The sequence below is a fragment of the Magnolia sinica genome, chromosome 4, assembly GCF_029962835.1.
Source record: "Magnolia sinica isolate HGM2019 chromosome 4, MsV1, whole genome shotgun sequence".
NCBI classification, from domain to species: Eukaryota; Viridiplantae; Streptophyta; class Magnoliopsida; order Magnoliales; family Magnoliaceae; genus Magnolia; species Magnolia sinica.
The window spans coordinates 23,461,932-23,478,015 of record NC_080576.1 but is presented as its reverse complement, the minus strand read 5'-3'; the positions used below and the strand labels follow the sequence as shown (position 1 = coordinate 23,478,015).

The following is a 16,084-nucleotide window of genomic DNA, read 5'->3' as shown; positions in this document are numbered from 1 at the left end:
AATTAGTGAGTTATGTAATTTTTGACACAATGGTTGTGATAAGCCCGCTGAAATATATGCTTTGCTCAAAAATGACAAAATTCCAAGTCTCGGATGGGCCATAAGCACAAGATCATGTCTAAATGACTAACCAACGATTTTTAATCGTTGATTAACATGAACAATGTTTGGACGGTGCTAGACAATGTTTGGACGGTGCTGATTTACACAGACAATGTTTGGGCGGTGATGATCATTATTAGTGGGCCATGTACCCAATAAAATGATAGTAAAGTGACACACATGTTACACCTGCAACTATTGAAAATGATTTGAGGTGTAATTCAAGATCTCACCATGGATTTCAAACTCTAGATTTGAAAACCCCTGGTACTTTAAGCTGCCAAACAACTAGGGGATTTGAAATCCCCTCCAACTAGGGCTGAAAGTCGGGGGGGTTGGTGCTCAACCCTAACCCAACCCAAGGTTCCTATACCTCAACCCTAACCCAACCCAACCCAATCTCGGGTTGGGAATTCTCAACCCAAGCCCAACCCAAGCGGGCTCGGTCGAGTTGATCGGGTATATACATGCTAATATTTTCGTTATTACATTAGTTTATTATATTTCAATATATGACTTATTTTTTGTATCTATAATTTTATTAATTATATATGTGATAATTCATTATAAAGAACTTCATTTTTTCTTTTAAAAAACAAGCTAAAATATAAGACAACTATTCATGTTCATTACACTACAAGAAATTTCACTTTTACCTACGAAAAATTTCGTAGGTAAATGATATTATTTCGTAGGTAAAGAATTTTACCTACGAAATATTTCGTCAATAAATTCGTTGGTAAAAACCCGTGGCTAAAGACTTTTACCGACGAAAAAATGTCATCGTCGGCAATGGTAAGACTTTTACTAGTGAAATTAAAAACTTTGTTAAGAGTTTTACCTACGAAGTGTTAGGACTTTTACCTACGAAAATTGTCGTAGGTAAAAACTTTGTTAAAACTTTTACCTACAAAAATTTTCGTAGCTAAAAACTTTGTTAAAACCTTTCCCTACGAACATTTTCATAGCTAAAAACTTTGTTAAAGCTTTCACCTACGACTTGTTTTGTAGGTACAAACTGTATTAAGACCTTTACCTACGAATGTTTTTCATCGCTAAAAGCCTTTTTATTGTAGCAAAAATTATTACTGATGAAGAGTTTCGTCGGTAATTTGGTTGCTAAAAGACCGAGGGGAAACACTTTTACCAACGAAAAAAAATTCGTTGCCAAAGATAAGACTTTTGCCGACGAATTTCTTCATTGGTAAAACCTTTTACCAACGACTTCTTTCTTACAAAAATTTTACCAACGAATCTTTTCATTGGTAAAAGGTATTATAAAACTTTTTCCTACAAATATTTTCGTAGCTAAAAATATATACAGAAGATGATGAGACTTTTACCTACGAAAAGTTTCGTGGGTAAAAATGCATTCTTTTACCTACGAAAATTCTTCTGTTTTTTTTTCCAATATTCCAATGAAAAATTCCTGATATACGCTTGTTACAATTCTTCCTGATATACACCTGTTATGTAATATATTTTATCATATTCACATTCATTCACGCTAATGGGCTCAACTTGTAGGAACTGAGATATTACATAACATCCTCGAGTTGCAGATCATACAATTCATTTGTTCCCGACACTGGCTAACAAGTAATGAGACTTCACGAGCTACCTGTACCAGCTGGGCCCATGCTTACTTTATTTCTACGTCCCCTACCACCGCCAAAACCACTACCGCCTCGGCCGCCTCCAAATCGGCCACCACTATCTCTGCAACCTCTACCACCGCCGCTCCTGCCACCACCTTCATGGTTGTCACTTCTTGGCTCAAGGCGTAGTCCCTAAGTTCTGAACCGTTAAGTTCCAAGGCCATGGAGAAACTAGCACCATCTGTTAAATCTAGGTAAGCTGACCTGCAAACAAAGGTGAGGCAAAAGTCACCTAACAAGCAACAACCAAACAGATATGGAAAATCCCCAAATTATTTGCTCAAAAAAAAAGATAAAAAGAATATGAGTAGGTATGTCAGAAGTGGCAATATTGAAAGAAATGGCATCTTCCCATTCAACACGGCAGTAGTATACATGGGGCCAATCAGCACATTTCTTGGGTTGACTTCCACAGAGCGCACAACTACACTTAGCATACATCTATACACATTGGCAAAACAAACCGCAAGAGCCTTTTTTTTGAAAGGTGTAATAAAATACAATAGCTTTTCTCAAAAGATGTCAGAACAAAATCGCGAGCATACCTACGCACATTTGACATTTAGCAAAACAATTAGCTTTTTCACAAGACCTCTTGTCACAAATAGCTTGGTCTAATTAAAATACCATCATCCTGAATAGCCTGGTCTAATTAAAATACCATCATCCTGAATAGCTTGGTCTAATTAGAATATGATGCAACATGTATGTATCTTGGAGCTGAGCAAACTACAAACATAGACTGTTGAATAGTTTGAAAAAGAAAAGAAAAGATATGAAAACCATCATCCTAAATAAAACCATAGTGAAGGTAAAGGACATTCTGTTAGCAATATAAAGATGGAAATGGGCATGGAGCTTCAAAACATTCTGTTGATTCTCCCTTGCTAATGGAAAATCAGTAACCTGCATTGCCAGAAAAACATGAAAGAGCACCACCAAGAAATCATTTTTAGAAAGAAGAAGAAAACACACGCACGCATGCAACTAGCTCAGGCAAGTAGTTAGTATATGACAGACCATTCCTTCCATCTACAACATAAGTTGGCCACCCCATTGTTGCTTCAGCTTAGTTAAAAGGCTTTGTTCATGGTTAACATTCATGCTCCTGTCAAACAACAAAAGATAATCCAGAAACCTTCCTTGACTAAGAAAATCATTTACTATAATCTAAATCATTGAAAAGTCTTTCAGGAGGGACAACCTTTTGCATTTTGACAGTTAAAAAGTTCAAACGTTCAGATTTCACAATTCTCCGCTTATTCTTTAGTAATTCACATGCCTGAAACAGATTTAGCAAACCATATTATCTTTGATTTTTTACCTTCGTTACAGTTTCTTCCTTCCACATATCAAATCCCTTGAAGAAAGACCTTGAAGAAGTACCTAATACATACATTAAAAAATAATAATAATAATTTAAAAATCAATGTACAAATAAGCCCAATTCAAATGAATGAAAGCCAAAATAAAAATAAAAAGTCAACGAACTGTCAACCTGAAACATATTCGAACAGCCTTGGGTTAGCTTTGATGGGAATAAGGCCCAACCTATTGGCTAGGACTTCATCTTGGACCACGATGTGTTGTCTACACCAACCATTCAATGCAACAAAAAACAACTGAGCCAACCATCTCAAAAGGTGGTTATAAACAAAAAGGAAAAGTCATGTGCTATACAACTGCTTTTCTCTGTAAACATCGGCAGGTTCGTTCCCAAGTACGTGCTAGACAACTGCTTTTCTCTGCACATATTGAATACAATTAGTAAGATTTACACTTTAAAAAAGGACAATGAGAACCTAATTACCTTATCATCCAACTCGACTTGGCAAGATTTTGAGCTGCGTCTCTTCAAAACTCGTTGGAGATTGACTCTTTAAAAAAACTTGCTGGAGATCCTGTCTTGATTCGGACTCAACAAGACTAGAAACATGAAAAGAGTTCTCGCAGGAATCCAATTCTAAGTTAAATCTTCAATTACACTACATCAATTAAGTTTACTAACAAGTAAACAGGCACTTCACCTTTACTATGTGTGCTTTCCAACAAAGCAAAATGGGACGAGATGTCAATTGACCTTTCAACCAATCATGAAAAACAATTTCCCTGGATCCTTTCACAACCACACCTTGTCTTGGGAAAAACTTGAATCATGGATGAAAGGTTCACATTCTTATATCAATGACATGGATAATTTATATAAACCAAGATCACTGAAACATAAATACTCTTAACTAAAATGAGATGAACTAATTTTAATTTACATTGCAGGTGGATTGTTAATGACAAAAATTTTAAGAAAGGGGACTGATTATATTAAAGTAGAAAATAGGAACAAAAAGTAGCAACCATAATTATTCGTTGCATGTTCGATGTTTCAGTTCAAAATTTCCATTTTAATTTTTGCTGCGTTGAGAGAATTGTTCAGGGCCAAACTAGGAAACTGCCCATGCTCCAATTTCTTACCCAGCAGATCATTCCTAATAGGCAAATGATCCTTAAATAAAAACTGACAGAAACCATTAGGTATAGAAGTAATTCCTAATAGGCAAATGATCCTTGGAGCCTATAGAGATTTATGTAACCTAGAATGTTAAATACAAATCCCAAATAATGCCCAAACAAAGGTTTGACTCAATATTTATGGGAGTTTTATGCCAATTTAACCATAAGGCACAATACCAAATTGAAGAATAAATCAAGTATTGTACTGCTAAACAGATCAATACATTTTATTTTCAAAGAATTATCAATGCAAGAAATCTCTACTTGGACACAATGCCCAAACCTTTCAAAATCTTATGCAACTTTCACCAGTTTATTAAATCAAAGTCAAAGAAATAAACTGCATCATGTTCAATTTGAAGAAGATAATCCACTCTTGCATGACATCCACTCTGCGTAGTTGCTCCAGCTAATGTTGTGAAATGGGTTGAAAAAATTAAGATTTTCAGTGACCACATCCAAAAAAAAAAAAAAAACAATTGACATACCCTAAAATCATGCCTGAGTAATTCCATGTCCTGCTTGCACCAAAGCAATTAGCTAATTATTCCAAAGGAGTTACAACAGATTTAGAAGGACCATGAATCAATTTTTCATGAACAGTAACATATAATGCAAAGGACTTTTGAGGCAGTACCTGTATTGCAATAATGAACTCTGAAACCAAAAGATAAGTGGGGCTCACATGGACTGCATCAAAATTTAACTTAAACCAAAAGAAAAAATACAAGCAAGAGATTAATGTGTCCAACCATATTCCACATCACTTCACCTAGTAAAACTGTTAAAATAAAATTAATTTGTCCAACCAAACATCACCATCTAGTGGTCCATATTCAACACGGAAAAGCTCATCAATTGAAGTGGGGATTGTTCGATGGCCCCTAGCACGCAACCTTGCTTTCCAAGCCAAGAGTGTCTACATGAGATTTGGACATCTATTAGAGAGTTTATATGAAAAAAAAAGAAGATAAATTAAGAAAATCAATGGTTCCAATTTAACAAACAAATACCCATTAATAAGAAATCATGATGTCAAACTAATCTGATTGTGATGTACCATATCTGAAGTCGGGTCCACAGGTTGGGCAATTCAGATTAAGCCTTTCATCTGCAAACAAATAAAAAAAGAAAGAACTGTAAGCCCAAAATTGTTAGAGTAAGAACTTATAAGTACAGCCCCAAAATTTACCATTCTCCGTGGGCCTGATAAATTTATTCCAGTAAATCTTTCTTCATCTGCAACTAGTTGTAGAAGATCAATGAAATTACAAATTACACAAACATTAGTTATTACTTGGCTACTGTAAATGGTAGAACACTGATACATTACTTGTGATTTGGCTCAGCTCATATTGGGTTGTATTGAAGGGTATTTAAAATCATGATTTTTTTTTCTATTCTATTTGCAGGAGAACTGTATCAACATTGCTTGCAAGCAGCTTTAGAGAGAGAATGGATGAATTAATCTTGTCTTATTTACAAAGACAAGGAAACCAGTCTACAGTTGCCATTTCCATCTCAACTGTTTCACCAGCAACAGAGTTGGCAACACTCATCATGTGCATATGAACCCTCTCATAACTCACTTGTGAGTTTACTACATTCGAAATCTTTTACATTCCACTTATATTTCATATGTTAGTTACCAAAATCTTCACTTCTTTGTCATTCCCAAAAGAAAACTAAAATAAAAATTGTTGCAATCTTGCATGGTTATAGGACTTAAACAAGCATCAACCAATCCTACACGACTACCCAGCTTCGGGACGGAAAGCGGGACATGCAAACTACCTGATTTATCAGCTTGTGAACAAAATTCATGTGGAAGAAAACAGAACATTATGATAGAATAATTATGTGAAATTAACAGCTTCAAATCAATAACAATTGAACAGAATTCCAACAAAACTAATTCAAAGCTTGCATGCAATGGCCAATATCTCTAGACCAAATTCATATGTAATATGCCAATATCTCTGAAACCACTTTTTTCCACCCAATCAATAACACTGCATAATTCCCCTGCTACAACTTTCCCATTGAAACTGCTACTGAAAAAACAAAGTGCTCTTCTGAAAGAGAGTACGTCTGCACCTTACAGGTGCTGATGTCCATTGTAGCCCCAGCTGAAAGTAATCCATGTCCATGGTGATTGCTAAAATGTTGGAGACAGGTAGCCAGATCGGCACAAGGACATTCAGAACTGATCCACTTCAGTTGGACTGGCACCAGCATAATAGACTTGCAGATGACACTTATAATAGAAAGCACTTACCGTAAATTTAGTCAAGTCCATGACTTAGGCCCATGAGGATGAATTTCCTGTGACAACTTGGCTCCCATGAGAATGAACTTCCTGTGACAACATGGCACCATGTCAAAAGAATGGCAGCACACTAAAACCCTCATCCTATAATTTGAAAACAAAATCCAAATAGGAGGTGAGATAGAGAGGATTATTAAAGCACACCTGAAACAACCATATGCATCTGCAAAGTCCAGACCACTAATAGGATGGGCTAACGATGAACATGTAATTACCGAAAAAAAAATTTTCCAGATTCAACATATGTGTGTCCCATTTTATGATAGGATTGACCTATCTTTGGACAATGGCATGTTCGTCATGGACACTACTACTTAATACTCGACATGTTTACCATCTAACCATTTATCTTTAAATTGGGATAGTGACTATTATTCATTTTAATCATCAAGATATGTCCTTTAGACAGCAGATTAGTAGTAGGGCCCACAATTTGAGCTGTACAATAAGTTTGGCAGGTGAACCTGAGCTGAAAAAACAGATGAAGGGGTGGATCTTTCACAACCATTACACTGGGAAACACCTAACTTGCTGTGCATTAGCTTTATTCCACACTTGTGTGGGCTTAGCAAAGCTCTATCTGTAGAGATACATGACATATTATCTTCCTGACAAAAAATACATTATAAGTATGTATGTGTTTGAATGCAGACCACGCCATAGGAAACAGTGCTGATTGAATGCCCACCATTAAAAACTTCTCCAGGCTACAGGAGTTTTGGATCAAGTTGATATTTGGGTTTTCCCTTCATCCAGGTCTGTGTGACTAATCAACAGGCTGGATGACAAACAAACATTACAGTGGGCCTTAGGAAGTTTTTAATGGTCAGCGTTCAATCGCTACTGTCTCCTGTGGTGTGGTCTACCTCGACATGATGGAGGGAGAAAGAGAGAGAGGAAGAGAGAAACGGAGAGAGAGAGGGAGAGAGTGCGAGAGAGAGAGGAGAGGGTGCGAATCGCATACCTTCCGATGCAAAAAATGAGAAACTAAAACCTCTGAAATGAGCACCCAATGGAAACGGAATCTCGCCCGAAATGGAGATCGAGTTTTGGGGTTTCTTGAATCCGAAAATGAGAGCAAGAGAGGGAGAAAATGAGAGCTAGAATCGGGTTTTAGGGTTTCGGTAATCCAAAAATGAGAGCGAGAGAGGGGGAAGAAATGAGAGCGAGAGGGGGAAAATCGTTTCGGTAATCTGAAAATCGGAGCGAGACCGGGAAAACGAATTTGGGGTTTAGTTTGCGCACAGTGTGCGTTTTACACCGTTTGGCCAGTGATGCTGGTCGGTGCTCTGTGGGCCCCACTATGATGTACGTGTTATATCCACACCGTCCATCCGTTTTGAGATATCGTTTTAAGTCATCAGCCAAAGAATGGGGGAGATAAAAATCTGTAGTGGACCCCAGCTCTGAAAACAGCGGGGAGAGTGATTCCCACCATTGAAACTATCCTAATGCCCATTCATTATCTTTTGGGCCCACCGAGATGTGGTTCACAAATCCAGCCCATAAATTATGTGTGTGCCACTTGGATGAGGGGTCATACCAAGTTTCAGACGCATCCAATTTTCAGGTGAGGCCCACCAAGTTCTTTTATATGTTTTAGGCATGTCTTGACATGATTTTAGATGGTATGGCCCACTGGAGTTCCGTATACGGCTGATTTTTGGGATATACCATAATTTAAAGGGGACCCATCAAATTCACGGTGTTGATGTTTTACACACATCATGGTGGGGCCCACACAGCTTGACCTCATGGGGAGTTCCCATGACCTAATTGTGCTAAAATTTTGTATATATAGGTCTAATAGTTTGTTGATCTAGACCATTGGACTTATTCCCCATCATGGATAGATCATACCCAATTTCTCAATTAGTTGATTTGAGCATTTTGGATGATCCAATATTTGACGTGGACTTTCCATTCATTCCATACAATAATGGGCAATGCTCTTGAAAAAATCACAATGATTAGATCATGCAAAGAAATGCCTAATATATTAGGCAATGATTAACAAAATAGCTAGTAGAAATTTACTAGTTAAATTAACTAAGTGGAAAAAATTAATAATTATTGATTTTTGTAGCTATATGTGGATATTTTAAAACAATTTTCATTTATATGATTGAAATAAGAAAATACCAATATAACTTCTTGTTTTTTTTTTTTAAAAAAAAGTTTAAAATAAATAAATAAAACAACATTACCTGCGAAGATTTCAATCTCCTCATATTGTTTGAGATAAGAGTTTTGGATCGCACGCGTGTGGGGATACCGTTGATACGGTTGTAAGAGCACATGATGTTGCTAACGTCTCCTGGCTTCACACACATCTCATCTCCTTACTTCACACACATCTCGAATGGACGGAAGAACGTTTCCACCATGTCTTGCTCAGTCACCTTCAAAAAAATTATTTAAAAGATACATTTATGGTGAAGATCCAGGACATTAATCAGGGATACCACATCATGAACTTGCCCAGGCCAAGTTTGCTCATCAGTGGGCCACATTGAATTATTGTCACACAAACGTGGTTTTGGGACAACGCAACCATTAGCTTGATCCAAAACCATTGTGTGCCCGCCTCAAGAAACAGTGTTGATAGAACATCCACTGTTGTGTGCCCCAAGAAACAGTGTTGATGGAACATCCACCGAGATCTGGGATATCCTTTAACATCCTAAAAGATCCCACTTAAGATCTTTAGAGGATAATATCGGATCCCGACGATCTTGAGAACCACTCATCTCACGGACATCCCAAATTACAGCCAACATATCAGGCGAGAGTCCTCCTGAAATTGTATTCTGGTTCTCTTATAAATATATAGGTACCTCCCACTATCCAAGATACGTTCACTGAGAAACCCTAAATACTTGACTAATATTTCTTTTTTGGAGATCCTACCATACTCTATAAAACCTCGATATTGACTTAGGCATCGAAGAGTCCCCTATATTGGCCACGGTCTGTTGGAAAACAGCACCAACACATTTCATGTACTCCCATCCAAACACAACTAGTAAGTCATTTATTCCCAATTCATTTACCTCCATTTTCATTTTCCATTTAACTTCATTTATAGGCTATCGTATGTGCCCTATATTTGATTTGCAACTAAGTACTTTTATCTTTTTAATTTTTTGATGCAAGTAGACTCCTCGAACTTCTTCTCTGTGTGGAGCCATCATGGAGCATATAAGTAGGTATACTGTGTAACTAAGTCGTTGCAGGGCCATTGCAATGGCATTGTAAAATCCATATCACACATGTTTGCTGGTTAATGTCATGATATGAGATGAAAAATCTCGAGTAGGATATAACACTAGGAAATGTACAATCACCTACCATTGCAACCAATTACATACATCTGGACGGGCCCCATGGTAAGGGCCATCACTACCCAATCCAAGTCCCAGGATCAAGCTGATGTTTGTGTTTAATCCATGCTATCCATTTATTTTTAAAGATCATCTTATGACATGAGACAAAAAATGAGGCATGTACGAATTTGAAATGGACCACGTTACAAGAAATAGTGTTAAATGAGCGTCAGCCATTTAAAAGATTCTAGGGCCCATAAAAGTTTTGGATCAAGATGATTTTTGTTTTTCCCCTTCATCTAGGCCCGTATGACCTAATAAACAAATTGGAAGCCAAATAAACAATACAGTGGGCCTTATGAGGATTTTAGCGATGGATATCCAATCACTATTGTTTTCATGTGGTGTGGTCCACCTGATATTTATATACCTCTCATTTTTGAGCCCCACCTATGTTTTAACTCCACACCTTCCATCCATTTGGAGAGATCATTTTAGAGCAATATCCATAGTTAAATCCAGAGCTCCAGTGGACCCCAGCACAAAAAACAGTGGAGACAGTGACACCCACCGTTAAAAACTTCTAAAGGCCACCAAAGTTTTAGATCAAGCTGATATTTGTATTTTACCTTATTTCATGTCTTTTTTAACTTTTGAACAGGTTGGATTTCAAATAAAAATTATGGTGGGCCTTAGGATAGTTTCAATGGTGGGAATCACTCTCTCCAGTGTTTTCTATGGTGAGGTCGACTACAGGTTTTTATCTGCCTCAGTCTTTGGGTCACGCTCTAAAATAATATCTCAAAATGGATGGACGGTGTAGATACAACACATACATCATAGTGGGCCCCACAGAAATTGGTGACGTCACTTCAGTAGCCAACTCGCTACTCAACCTGTATCTAATCCGCGACCGGCGTCCAGCGTCCAGCAAGAACCTCTCCCCCTCTCTCTCTCTAACTAATCCGCGTTCCCCTCTCCTCTCTCTCGCCCTAATCTCTCTCTCTCTCTCTCTCTCTCTCTCTCTCTCTCTCAACCTGTCAGTAGCTAAACCCTGCCCACGCACGCCCTCGCTCTCTCTCTCTCTGAAGCTCGGTTGACAGGGATTTGTCGAACGTGAGGTCCCTCTCTCTCTCTCTCTCAATGCCGATTTAGGAATTTGGGGATTTATTAATTTATGGATTTTTGATTTGATGAGGACCCTCATTTCGGGATTTGGGGATTTTAGGGCTTACAGATTTGAATGTGGACCCCGAATTGGGGTTTTTCTGATTTTACAAATTAGGGATTTGAGGATTTTGGGGATCTGAGGATCCAACCAGAATTAGGGATTTCTGATTTTACAAATTATGTGGTGTAGTCTTCTTGAGCATATGTGATTTGAATAGTGGTTGCAATTTCTTCAATCTTAGATCCATTTCGTGATGTTTCTCTTCAGATTTGCATATGTGATTTGAATAGTGGTTGGAATTTCTTTCATTTTTAGTTTGTTTTTACTTGAATTTTGTTGAGATGGCTAGCATTGGATTCTCAATTGAATAAACTTCCCTGGATTTGTTGATTTGATTGGGTTTTCACTTTTGATTCGTGGAGCCCACACCCGGACCTTTGCTTTGAATATGGACTACTCCTTTCATCAATTTCTTACTGAATTTAATCCCTTAAATGTTTTACTGTGTTGTCCGTATTTGACCCTTAATTCTTGATATCATCTGGAGTGTTTTTATTACTAGAAAACTATAAGTATGGAATGATTTTTGTATTGAATAAAATTTTCTTACTTGTTAGATACATAGATTTTAATTGTTGGTGCATATTTTTGTACTACTCTACCCAACCAATGTTTTTACATTCTTGTTGGAATAATTCCTTGTTGTCTATCATTTATCTTTCAATGATTCATTCGCCAAATTTGGTGGATTACTCTTATTTTATGGTGCAGATATTGAACTGGATTAATTCTACTGTTAACTATCAGTGCTAGTTTCAAGATAATTGGTAGAAAGTGCCCTTTGATTTTGAATTTTACATTGTTGTTTATAACTGTCATCATGAGGGCTTTTCAAGGACTCCGACGATGTTTGTATCTATTATCTTTATATGCCAAGTTGAATCTCCTGTCATCAGCAAGTAATCATGCAAGAACATTATGTCCTCAATGCATGATGAAATCAATTTCAATCAGCATACCTGAGACTGGAGGTTTGCTAACCCCTCATGTATCCTCCACTAGTCCACATGCACCTCTATTTGGGGCTCCACATGCCAACCTGGCAAATGTTATCTATGTATCACGTGTGAACCAGTGTAGATCATCTAGCCAGAAACTCAAGCTATTCAACTGTCAGGTCAGCTGCACGGGAATAGGCAGATTTGGTGGCCTTGAAAATGACTGTCCAATGTTTTTGTTCATTTGTGGCTGGCCTGAGTGGTTTTCTGGACTGGCTTTTGGCTGGATAATCTACACCGTTTTCCACCTGATACGTGGCCTGGATGTCATATGCACGTGCCCAGTTAGCATGCATAGCCACATGTGGAGGTGCCTGTGGGGCTAGAACCTCAAAGTAGTGAGCAAACATCTCTTTATCTACTGAAACTTAATGTTTTACTGCTATGAATTTGTTCCGCTTCATTTTATGGGTTTTGTATTTGGAATGTGCTGAGATAATGTTACTGGATTAATTATAATCTGGGTATTTTTCATTTTCTGTTGTTTTTATGGGTCTTTTGTTGTTTTTATGGGTATATATGGTCCATTAAAGCAACGCCACTGGATGATTGTTTTGGATTTCATACACATTTACCACATTTAGAAATGGCGACTTTGATACAAAAAAAGAAAAAAAAAAGAAAGAAAAGAGAAGAAAACAAAAGAAAGGTAACTAGTAAACTACGTCAAGTGTTCTAGGTTTTATCTTTCTCCAGCAGTTGTTTCATGAGAAACCCTTGTTTGGATTCTCATGTTGATGGCCACAAAAATCGGATATGGATAATTTCTGATCTGGGTGTTTCATTTCGAAACTTTTCCATGGGGTACTCTTGAAAGTGTGCATGGGGGTGTAAGAGTGCGTGTGTTCTCACATTTCAAAAAAGAAAAGAAAAAAGGAACCATTAATCAGTTTAGCTTGTGTTTGGCTTAGCCTCTGAGAACATTAATATGTGATTTTGGATTTCTACTCTTACACTATTAGTAGAAAATCCAAAAACAGTTAAATAATATTCATGTGGATTTGAAAGAAGTCTTTTGTTTTTTCCTAATACAACACAAAACATCCCCATTTTGTGATTTTTGGAAATCTACTAAGAGTAGAAATTCCAAAATCACAAATTAGTATAGCCACAAGTGCAGCTTTTCACTCAATTTTAAATGATGAAAATGTGTCCTATTATTATAATGAGGACAGAGCCCACAAAATGCAGTTATGTTTCTTTTGACTCCAACTGAGTGTAAGGTGGTTTCAACATGGAGATCATTTGAATGCACAATTCAATTGAACTGTGTTTGGCTCAGCCCATTAGAAGAATAATTTATTTTGTTCGGATTTAAATACAGGCTTATGGACAAAAAAAAAAGCTCTCAATTTAAATATAGGCTTATGGATCATTTTGATGGCATGAGAATGTTCAGATTTGCTTACATTGCAGTTTTAGAAAGAAAAAACTTACCAACAGAATGTGGCTTAATTGGTATGCCAGCAATTTATTTTGTTCAAGGAGGAGGTTATTCCAATAGAGTGTTATTGTTCAAGAATGAGGCTCCGCCGTCCTGTCCAGTAGAGGCAAAGGAACTTTATTAAACCATTTTGGTTTGTACTTGAAAAGCAAGCTGCTTTTATTCTTGTCATGGATGATTTGTTTGGATGCACATAGTTGATTGCAAGAATATGATGTTATTAAAAAAATCTCGTCTCTTGATTGAGCTGAATATTTACATTCATTTCTTGTGTGTGTGGAAAGCATTTGATATATGGGTGTTCAGTTGAACATAATTGCAATAATTCAATCTGTTGGGTCATCCATGTAATCAAAAATTACAGTGAGTCTACGACTCTAAATTGCAATAATTGCATTCTTCGGTCATAGCATTCACTTCTAATTCCATCCTTCGTTGCCTTGCCATTCATCTATCTCAACATCCTTGTTTAGCTACACATTATATAAACATTTTGTTGTCTAACATTCTGTTCTATAAAAGCATGGCTGATCTGATAGCTGTCCTATAAAATCTCCCCTTCATTTTGATTGGTATGCAGGGATCACATAAACTTCTGAAGCTCATCTCTCTTTCATCTACCTTCTCTAATTCAATGAGCAACATTCTTCTCAATCTCTCTGTCGTCATGAATTATTGACCCGAGATGTCAGAAATGGTCATTTTGGGTTACCTTGTGGCAATCAATCTTAATTAATTCCTCACTTTGCACTCATATCATTACTAAAATTGCTAAAATTGCATTCCACAAACTCTATTTTTATCCCATCATTTTTGAAACTTTAGATTCTGAAACATCCCTCCATATTTCCAACTTTTAGGCATATATAGGACAAATTAGGATGGCACATTAAAATACCCATATTGATGCCTGCAGGCTTAGTGACCCTCTTATTTAGATGGTCACATTTTCGTTGAATGCAGACATAAAAAGCTTGAGATTGGTTCGTGCTGAAAAATGGATTCACTTTCAAGGCTTGGTGACTTTTGCCTTTACATCATTCCCATTACCTATTTATTTTTCAGATTGTGAAGGAGACTTGGGTACGGGCTGGACGGTGTGTTAGGGATTTCACTCTCTACACTGGCTCCCTTGGGACAGCATTCTTACTTTTCAAAGCATATGAAGTCACCAAGAACAAGAATGATCTCAATCTCTGCATTGAAATTGTGAGGGCTTGTGATACTGCTTCACGAGAATCAAGGTACTTGTGTGAATCTTTTTCTTAGTTAATTTCGTATATCTTTCACCTATCTTACTCGATTGATGTGAATCTTTGCATAGGTACAATATCCAGGCTATCTCTAAAATGATTCTGAAGAATGTTTAGTATGAGAAATCATTGAAAAACTCTGCATTGATCTTTCAAAATAAAATAAAAATATGCATTGCCTGGGTGACTATATGGTGTAATAACAAACGATCTTGGGATATGCTGTGGATTGTGCGTGAAAGGAGCCTCTAGAAGGAGCATTTTGTTTTAAGGTGGACCTTGACGGGTATTGCACTATTATCATCATGCTGCTTACTGTGTGCATCTTTGTATATGCAGACATGTGACATTCATCTGTGGTCAGGCTGGTGTGTGCGCCCTTAGTGCCGTGGCTGCAAAGAACGCTGGGGATCATGCACTGCTCAACCACTACCTATCCCAGTTCAAAGCGGTAATGCTTTGAAAATTTGTTGGCTAGAAAGTTAGTAATGGTTGTCTTCTTGAGCCGAAAAAGATATTTATGCGGTAGTAAACCATTGTTTCTTTGTTTGGAATTCTAAATGCTTATTGGTTACCCTTGTAACTCTTGTGTACTATCCATTTTTGGTTCCTCATCAGATGTACTACCTCATTTGGCCATTACTTCTCTTGGGGGTTTCTGGACTGTGTATGAATTGCCACTTCATAGGGTATGGTCGTGAAGGAAATCATCAAGGATGGAATACGATTAGCCAACAAGGGTAGTTGCCCATTGATGTACGTAGCATTTATTTCTGTCCAATAAAGTCAATTCATCATAATCCTTTGGTTTGTTTTTCTGAATCTTCATCCGTCTCATCAATGCCTCTTCTATTTATATTCCTTTTTTTAATAAAAAAAAATTAATTTTTCTGTCCTTGGTATTTATTTAATTTCTTTTCTATGGAATTTTTTGATGTTGGTTTTCTTTTCTTCTCTTTTCCATCTTTGTGTCTATATTTCTCAGTTTATCTTATATGGAGGCTTTCTGAAACATATGTTGAGTTGCTGGAAATCCTTGCACTTTGATCAATGGTCTCCATTTAGGAGAATATACAATGGAATTTCAGAAAAAAAAAAAAAAAAAAAACAGGGAAAAATATTGGATGGCTAGGGACTTTAAAATTTCAAGAATTTTAGTGTCCCCCATCCATGGTGTGGCCCATCAGACCAATGGTCTGGAGAACTTGGACCATAAGCCCCCATAGTAAGGAATG

The 16,084-nt window shown here is 37.1% G+C and overlaps 2 long non-coding RNA genes across 2 annotated transcripts; one reads left to right on the top strand and one right to left on the bottom strand.

The window, feature by feature from the left end:
• Positions 1–5,105: 5,105 nt before the first annotated feature.
• LOC131244414 (uncharacterized) lies at positions 5,106–5,350 on the bottom strand. Its single transcript, XR_009170272.1, has 2 exons — positions 5,282–5,350; positions 5,106–5,187 (listed from the first exon to the last, which is right to left on the bottom strand). It is a non-coding gene; the product is annotated as an uncharacterized LOC131244414 (long non-coding RNA).
• Positions 5,351–14,553: 9,203 nt separating this feature from the next.
• LOC131244413 (uncharacterized) lies at positions 14,554–15,608 on the top strand. Its single transcript, XR_009170271.1, has 3 exons — positions 14,554–14,840; positions 15,189–15,300; positions 15,538–15,608. It is a non-coding gene; the product is annotated as an uncharacterized LOC131244413 (long non-coding RNA).
• The last annotated feature ends 476 nt before the right edge of the window (positions 15,609–16,084 follow it).